Here is an 8,309-nt window from a genome sequence, read left to right on the forward strand (position 1 = left end):
CTATTAATTGTGTTTACCTCCAACCAGCATTCTAATTGTAACTGACGATTAACATGTCAACAAATTATAATAGCAATTAACCTGTGAAAAACATTCTAATTTAGTAATTAAAATGTTAAAGTAGGTTAGAAACTTCGAATAAGTAGTTTATTCTAAGAATTAACACACACACACACATTTATATGTGTAGTTAACTTGTTGAAACAATGAATAAGTCGAACAATAGCGTTAAAGAGTTAACCATTTGACAGGTTGTGAATTAGCAGTTGATAGTGATAATATGACATGAATATCAATAAACTTATTTACCATGTGATGGAAACAGTTAAGTGTGTTAATAATGACAGCAGTTAAATCTGATAACAGCGTTGTGAGTGGACAGTTAACAACAGTTAACCTTTAACATGCTGTGAAAGAATAGTCGTCAGTGTTAGTTGAAACAGCAGTTAACCTGTGAGTGAGCTACTACCCTTTTAACACACCGTAGCACAGTTTTTTTTTTCATTCCTAACACAAACTTAATAGCTTACTTACAGATTGAATTATTGAATGTGATTTTTCTATTGAAAGATAGAATTCCAGTTTTATTCGTTACACAGGTTTTTTTTATTATTGACTACAAGGCTCATAAACAGAGCTTTCGTTTCCAACCAGTCTAACATTTAGTTCTATACACATAAGCTAGCACGAGAGCATGCATATACTCTCTCTCTCTCTCTCTCTCTCTCACACACACACACACACACACACACACGCACACAGACGCACGCACGCACACAATACATACACTCCCCACACATAATACATACACACATATACATACACATATATACATATGTGTGTGTGTATAAAGTATGTATGAAATGATTTTGCTTTGATATAGCGATGTATGTATGAGTATACATGGACATATACAGACACACACGCAATACATACATACATACATACATACATACATACACACACTCATATCTGCTCATATCTACTCATATATACATAAGTGTGTGTGTGTGTATGTATATGTATAAAATGATTTCGCTTAGACAGCAATGTAAATATAAGTATACAGGTATATATACACACACACATATGCGTATACCCACACATACATATATATGTATATGTAGGTACGTGTATATACATGTATATATTTCGGTATGTGTACACACACACGTACAAGCACTTTTACCATGCTTTCCATGGGAATAATGTTGCAATGTTGCATGTGTAATATAAAGCCAGTTTTACCTGATCTTACCTGGAAATGTGTGTCTGTAGAAACATGTGTACGAACGCGCGCACGCATGCACGCGCGCACACACACACACACACACACACACACACACACACACACACACGTAAACACACACACACACACACACACACACACACACACGTAAACACACACACACACACACACACACACACACACAGAGTAGTATTGATAGCCAGAATCCTATGCTAATGAGAAAATCTATTTTTCTCTTGTGTCGCTTTTATTCGGAATTTATTATTTTATCGATTGGAAATCCTGTATTCCGATAACACACGAGTTTATTGAGGAAGTAGTAAAATATATGTAGGAAAAGTGTGTGCATATATGTATATATATATATATATATATATATATATATATATATATATATATATATATATATATATATATATATATATATATATATAAGTATATATATAAAGTATATATGTATATATTGATCTAGCAAAGGTAAGACCTATTTTATTGTTCACTTGAATTTTTTCCTATCATGTTTGTATCAATTTTGTGACTATTCTGTGGCACAGGTATTTTTGATTTCTATTTTTAGCGATGCAGGTGCTCACACACAAACACACACACACACATACTAGCAATGCATCTCGGCGTTGCCCTGGTGTTCTGACCTACAGCCACATTGTATTCTTCTTCTTTTTTTTTTTCTTATGAGCAGAATTGGCACACGAGGAGTATGAAGCAAACAGTTCTTTATAAACATGATTTTCGGTCATTTTTTGATGAACAATGCTGCAGTTTTCGTCTACCAAATTCAGTCACAAGTCTGTGGTTGGCTTAGGGCTATAGTAGAAAACACTTGCCCAAGGTACCATGCAGAGGAACTGATCATGGAACCATGCGGTTGGGAAGTAAACTCAACCACACAGTCATTCTTGCACCTAATATGTGTGTGTGTGTTTACATTTGTTGTTAAATCGAGTATTGTGTCGCACTATGTCTCAAAGTTAGCAGTTCATCAAGCAGAGATGAAAATAAATGCCAGATTGAAATACGTACTGAGGTCAGTATGATCATTTAAATTTTTGAAGGTGATACACTGCCATGGCGACAGTCGAATGACTAAACCCTGTAAAATAATGTTTACAGATTTAATGGTTTCAAATTTAAGGTAATGGATTACTGACCACAAGATAATGAGTTCAAAACTTCGTATTGAGCGTCCACTCTATACGATAAACGATAAAAGGACATATACCAACCCGTCCTAGATGCTGGAGAGAGGACGGTTGGTGTCTTTCTTTTTCAACTGCGCCCCACACATTAATCCGTGGGATTACAATCAAGGGAATTAGGAAGTCAGAGATTGGGGCTGGTTACGTCGTAGAAATTCTCCGACAACCATTTCACACATGGTCTTCCAGCAGCAACGCTCTCCAGCCAGGGTTTGATCACAGCCTCCACCAACTTCACATAGCCATCTGAATTGAACCTAAGGCTCTGTTCGAGGATGTAGGGCTGCATGATATCACCATCACTGAAGACACACCGAAAGGCCATCAGAGTTTGGAGGAATCTTGGTGTTCATGATGTCCACGTTACGTCTTACAGCCTTTGCAATGTTGACAGAGCATTGAGCAGCAGTCATGATGTCAGCATTTTGATACTCGGCACGAATCATCATGATACTGTTAACACTTTTCGTATATTCAGATAGCTTCCAGTCCTCCATGTCATACAAATTTTCTCAAATACATCTTTAATCTTTATGCTCTCCAACGCTGTTGACTGTTCACCAATGCATCACGCTGTCCCTGAAACAAAACGGAAACGTAATGAATCGTCAAATTTTGCCCGAACACTGTATGTGTGTATGCAAATATTGATATATTAGATCTCTGTAACAGAATGCAATATGGTGCTCCCCTGATCTATTGCCGTTATGCATCTAAAAGCATTTGGAACATCCAGTGATGGGTTTCAAATAACTGCAATGGTGAAATGTACGTAAAAACTAAAAAATTACATTGGTATTTATCATACTTTTCTACCATCTATGATCTGTATAACTAATAACACTGCGAAGTATAGTAGTAAACGAAACCGTATACTGGAACCAGACTGGATAATAATAATAATCTACCAGAAGGTCTAACTCATGCAGTAGTACTCAAACATCTAACTGTACTCACAATATCTATCTATCTATCTATCTATCTATCTATCTATCTATCTATCTATCTATCTATCTATCTATCTATCTATCTATTTCTCTTTCTCTCTCTCTCTCACTATATATATATATATACATACATACATACATACATGCATATATATATATATATATATGTGTGTGTGTGTGTGTGTATACACAATTACTTGGAAAAGGATGCGCGGCGTTCGATCATATAATATAAATAATATATAAATATATGCATAAACATCACAAATTTTTTGCACCGAATTTCATGGTTCCGATCTTCGTACGATCTAATAAGAAACTAGCAAGCTGAAGTAACTGTTGTGAATTTTTTTTCTCGCTTTTAATATCATATAACACTCAAATTTTGATATTGAGTTCTTTCTTGCCACTTTCTCTTTTACACTCAAGTGTTTGCACGTACATGTACACACGCAAACACTCACTCGTACACACGGGTACACACATATACGCTTGTTGTGTATGTATGTTTGTGCGTATGCGTGTGTGTGCGCGCGCGTGCGTGCGTATGCGTGTGTGTGTACGTATTATATTATGTAAAGTTAGTCAAAATATACAGGGACTCGAAGTTTCTTGTGAGCAGAAAAAGTTTATTGTGTTCAAATGAACAAATAAAGTAAGATTCTTTTCCTGCTGGCAGGAAAGTTTGAATATCAGCATGCTCTCTCTGGCATCATGTAACAAACAGTTTAATCCCGACCCCCGATATTGAGTACTCTTTCTGCTGTTCGTCATCATTAACATATGCGTTCGCATGTGTATATACACACACACATACACACCACACACACATACACACACACACACACACACACACACACATACAGACATATATATATATATATGTATGTATATATATATATATATATATATATATATATATATATATATATATATATGCGTATGTGTGTATATATGTATATGTGTATATATGTGAATATATACATACTTGCATATATACACATATATACACACACGCATACACACACGTGCGCGCGCACACACACATATGTGTGTGTATGTACGTATACAGACACACAATATAAGTATATAACACTTTATCAGATTCTAATCTTTCTCTCCTTTCAGTCACATGTTCATATACACACAAATTCACGTGACTGCACACTGCTACATGATCATTTTATGTACATTACACATTGTTGTTCTTCATACATATTTTTTTATGCATTATATATTATGTCACAAAACATAGTTTTGGAACGTTGGAATCAGTAGAGCGCCGATATTTTAGTTCAAAGGCCCGTTGTCGTTGATTTTACTTCATTTTCCCAGGGTTGATGAAATCAAAAACAGGAAGTTGATTTAATTGACCTCAGTTTAAGCATCCTATATGTATATATGTAAATATGACAATAACCTGCCAAATTATAACTGCTGACAATGTTTTCATGTACAGCGTCATTTCAATATTAAATGTTATGGAGAAGGCGTTGAGCTGGCAGAATAGTTAGCACGCCGGGCAAAATGCTTAGTTGCATTTTCTCCGTCTTTACGTTCTGAGTTCAAATTCCGCCGAGGTCATCCTTTCGTGATCGATAAAGTAAGAACAGTTGAAAACTGGGGTTGATATAATAGACTTGCCCCCTCGCCTGGATTTGTACCAAAATTTGAAACCAATATTAAATATAGTAGTCTTAACAATTGGAATTTTTATTTCTAAATTCAGAAATTCTTCGATACAAGATTCAACGCGGCGTTCTTTTGACGATATCTGAATGATATTAATTGGTAGCAATTAATTAATCAAGCAGTCAATAATTAGTATCCCTTGTTAATGGATGCCGTGTTTTGTTGTGTAGACGAAACGCTTTCACACAGGATCTGCTCGGCCTAGAGTTAAATGAAATATTGGCATAGTAACTGTGGAAGGAGACACAAGCAGCAAGAACTTTGTAAATCAGACAAACGTTTTATCAACTTCTCGTACTGAAGTATGAATAAAAGTTCCTTCAACAGATGAGTATAACTCTTGGAGAAAGGAAAATATTGTGGATAAAAGAGGGAGAGGGGAATAGACAGTGAGAGAGAGAGAGAGAGAGAAAGAGAAAGAGAGAGAGAAAGTGTGTGTGTGTGTGTGTGTGTGTGTGTGTGAGTAAGAGAAAGAAAAAGAGCATAATGTGATGGGTTTACTACATCTGACTTGTCCAACATATACACCAGATAAAAATGAAATCTTCAGTGATTTCCTTTCACTCCAATGAGCAATGACACTCACCAACCGAACGATACATGAAATATCGGCTGCAAACAGGTGAAATAATAAAGGTAAAGTTTAATACTCTCAGCAGCGAAAGCTTTGGGAGTTGAGTTCAATACCAGGGCTAGAAATGTACTCTAATACAGTTTTTGCTGAAGTTACTGTCATTCATCAACTGAGTTATCAGACATGGTAATTTGATTCTTAAAAAACCACACGAGCATATATTTTCCTTTGTAATGGCAACTCTCGTTACAATATAAAGAACATACGACCCATATAAAATAACAAAATGTGTAACAAGCGGTTGATTGGAAGGAAATAAAAGCAATAGGCTTTATTCTTCTTCCGAAGAAATTATTATTATTATTATTATTATTATTATTATTATTATTATTATTATTATTATTATTATATGAAAAACTCACAGCTTATTTTGCTGGGTATGATGGAAAGTATCAGCTGTTCACAGCCAGCAGACTCAGGTGACATTTGTTTGCTGGTCATGCTTCAATATTATTATTATTATTATTATTATTATTATTAAGGTTGCTAGCTGGTAGAATTGTTACCGCGCGCGCCGGACAAAATGCTTAGTGGCATTTCGTCCGTCTTTATGTTCTGAGTTCAAATTCCACCGAGGTCAACTTTACCTTTTATCCTTTCGGGGTCGACAAATTAAGTACCAGTCGAGTACTGGAGTCGATGTAATCGACTATCTCCATCCCCCAAATTTCGGGCTTTGTACCTATAATAGAAAGGATTGTTATTATTATTATTATTATTATTATTATTATTATTATTATTATTATTATTATTATTATTATTATTGCCCTACTGTTACCGTTTGAAATGTCCCTCTCATCCATCAGCTTTGAGGTTAATAAAACAAATCATAATTAAAAAGCAATGGATGTCAGAATGTTATCATAGAAATAGCTTCTATGTTAACGTTCATTCGAAAGAATTTCATTGATCAGCTTCTTTCTTACGTTTTTTTTTTTAATAAAGCCAAACAACAATCATAAATATAATATTTACAGAGAACTGTTCAATTATCTTTAATGTATATGTGAGCACGCGAGTGTGTGTGATTCTTTATTTTAGTTTACGATTTGATTTTTTTTTTTTTTTTACTTTATATATTTTTTCACAAGCCCAACATTGTACAGAAATGTTCGTTGATTTACTCTGCCACGAATAGGGAATATGTTGGCAATCTTTTATAATTTAATCATGGTAGAGTAACTATGACACTTGTAATAGCAAAACAATTACAAAAGTGGAAGAAACATGGATATAATGTTGAAGCATTAATGGTTTACTCGCTTGAATCCGACGTAGGCACGTTAGATTTAGGAAGTACTGAAGATGAGAAATTAAGAAATGAATTTGGGATGCAAAGTAAAAGTCTATTTTAAAAAAAAACCTACGTGAGGAGGGAGAGTGAAGTAGTAGGAACAAGAAAGAGAGATAGACACAGAAAGGATAAGGGAGAGAGAGAGAGAGAGGGAGAGAGTAAATGAGAGAGAGAAAAAGAGAGTGTGTGAGAGGAGAATTTTCAAAATGGTGACATAAAATGGCAGTAAAGAGCTTGTATCGAGACAGATTGTCATCAAAATAGGAATATATATCAAGAAATGATTTGCTTGAAAACAAAATTTTATCGTACCGAAACCGGATTTAGATTTTAAATTTTATAAGTAGGTATAATTCTATGGAAGCTCTCGACTCACCCTCTTATGTTTTAAACAACTTGAATTTTACATATCAATCATTGGCAATGCTCTTATGATTCCATCGGTGAAGAGGTAGCATTTACTTCACTGAAAATACATATTATTGAGTTAATTATGTTGTGGTGTATATAATGTAGTGATAACGAAATATCAACCATTATATTAATAACAATACATAATATAAATAAAGTTTTATTATATGACAATAAAGGAAATGTCAACGATTTCTTTACTACTGATGAAAAGAAATACATGAAAATAAACAAAATTCAAGATTCACAAATTCTTGAAATATCGCCGCTTGTACGGTTTTTTCCGATTCTTGAATTTCTTTATTAATATTTAAAATATATTTTTGTTTGAATCAAAACGTCTGCTGCATCGATCATTTATATCATTATATATGTTTTAAAATGAATAATAAAAAAATACTCTTCAAAACATAATAATTGTTACAAAATGTTCAACACTAATTCACTGTTTGCTGAATTCCAGGTGACAAATAAAAGAAACTGTTTAACTGGTGTGCGTTTTCTTTATTCAGTAGTTCAGTTTATAAACAAAAACATTAAATTTTTTACATCACTATTATTGCAAATTTATTAGTATAGTATAGCACTTTATCATTATATCATTGCTAGTGTAGTACACCAATGTGGTGTAATATCAGTGCCGCAAGTGTTCGAAAAATTGTAACAATAGTTGATAGCTATGATGTACCGGTTATCTGTGCGGTGTTTGCATGCATCATGAGTAGAATTTAAGAACAAGCACTTCTAATATATAACTTATAATATGATGGGCGCCATTGAATTAAATATGCCTACTTTCGATATCCGGCTGTGCTAATTTAGTTTACTTATACCTCAAATGCTTTTGGGAAAGGCATGCATATCA

At 34.1% G+C, this 8,309-nt stretch overlaps 1 long non-coding RNA gene across 1 annotated transcript; it reads right to left on the reverse strand.

Annotated features, from left to right (window-relative positions):
• Positions 1 to 582: 582 nt before the first annotated feature.
• On the reverse strand, positions 583 to 6,513 carry LOC128247335 (uncharacterized). Its single transcript, XR_008263725.2, has 2 exons — positions 6,327 to 6,513; positions 583 to 3,045 (listed from the first exon to the last, which is right to left on the reverse strand). It is a non-coding gene; the product is annotated as an uncharacterized LOC128247335 (long non-coding RNA).
• Between the last annotated feature and the right edge of the window lie 1,796 nt (positions 6,514 to 8,309).

This window comes from Octopus bimaculoides, chromosome 3, assembly GCF_046866305.1.
Source record: "Octopus bimaculoides isolate indiv1 chromosome 3, ASM4686630v1, whole genome shotgun sequence".
NCBI lineage: Eukaryota > Metazoa > Mollusca > Cephalopoda > Octopoda > Octopodidae > Octopus > Octopus bimaculoides.